Below are 1,640 nucleotides of genomic sequence, written 5' to 3'. Positions count from 1 at the left end.
TTGACTGCTTTGTCTCACTCTGGTATGACTTTGTCAAAAGCTGGTAGGAACCATTTTGAGAGGTGAGATTCATACGCTGGGTGCTAAAGCAAGCGAATAGATTTGTGGTGGCCATAAATGAAGCCAATCAATAATGAGCAATCGCTGGAAGGAATTGGTGGGGCTGGCAAGGGAAGAATAGATGAAGACCTACAGGACACTAATCAATAAGAGTATCTTCATTGCTGGGCCCATGATGGGTCTTTTTAAAGAGCTGGTTGATTCTAACATGCATTTTGGTATTACGAAGAATAATTTTATCATATTTATCGGTCAGATCCAATTCTTTATTTCTGTTGCTTGAATATTTTAAAACTTTTTGGAGCTTCTGCACTACCACCACACTTTTGTTTCTGGAACACCAGAGGGCACCCTTGTGCCACTTTCAAACAAACAATATTACAGTAAATGTAACAACAGGTATCAGCAAAATATTAAAAGGAGAACTTGAAAGAGAGCTTCAGTAATAAACTGGTTTCTTCTAATAGAAGTGTGTTAGGAAAACAGCATGATATTTTTTAAGTGCCAGGAATAAGCCAGACTTCCATTACCTTGTTCTGCAGATTCTGCACACCTTTATTTTCTACCTTGAGCTATAGTAGAAGATTGCAGGTCAAACGCTACAGTGAACCCACTGTATCCAGTTGTGTTCCTCCACTCGCTGAATGCTGTTTGATCCTGCAGAGCCTTAAGCAGAACAGAGAACAAAGCTATCCAGCAATTTCCTCTCCTTTGGAGAGCCAGCGTGGTGTAGTGGTTAAGAGCAGTGGACTCGTAATCTGGTGAACCGGGTTCGTGTCCCTGCTCCTCCACATGCAGCTGCTGGGTGACCTTGGGCCAGTCACACTTCTCTGAAGTCTCTCAGCCTCACTCACCTCACAGAATGTTTGTTGTGGGGGAGGAAGGGGAAGGAGAATGTTAGCCACTTTGAGACTCCTTAGGGTAGTGCCACCCCAAATTTGTGGAACACTTTGGAATAATGTGGGCCGTGTCACAGCAGTTGCAGGAAGGAGGGAGGACCACCCAAGATCACCTCCATCCCTTTTCCACTGACAGAAGGCTCCACTGGATCAAATAACTTTCCAGCAGCTTCTGGGGTGCCAGTTGGATGCAGCTTGAGGTCAACATGTAGCCTAGCTCAAAACTGTTCTTTTGAAAATAATGCAGCCTGTCAGTGCTGTTCGAATTGTGCTGCAAAATGCCAGGACCCAGCTTCCAGAAAGTTCAACCTGTTGCCAGAACTGCTGCTTACATAATCTGATGGATACAGAACACAACCTACAGTTACTGCTCTTTATTTTAGAGAACACAATCCATTAAAACAACAAAGCATCACTAAACAACAGTTGATAGCAGCATCAACCGAGTCTCTTCCAAACACCTAACACCTGTCTTTACATTTTTTATTTTTTTAAAAAAAAAAGATTGTTATAAAAACAATAAACAGCAACATGAACATTTTACTAGGGAATATGTGAGAGGGATACAGGAAACAGGAGAATCGGAAAAATATTAAGAAGTATGTTGAAAATCACATTAAAAAATACAATTAAACGCAGTTCTTATAATTATTATTGGAATGGGTCCTTTAAGAGGATCTG

This window comes from Podarcis gaigeae (assembly GCF_964106915.1).
Source record: "Podarcis gaigeae genome assembly, chromosome: 7".
NCBI lineage: Eukaryota > Metazoa > Chordata > Lepidosauria > Squamata > Lacertidae > Podarcis > Podarcis gaigeae.
The sequence above is the reverse complement of the archived record's forward strand: the minus strand, read 5'-3'. Positions refer to the sequence as shown.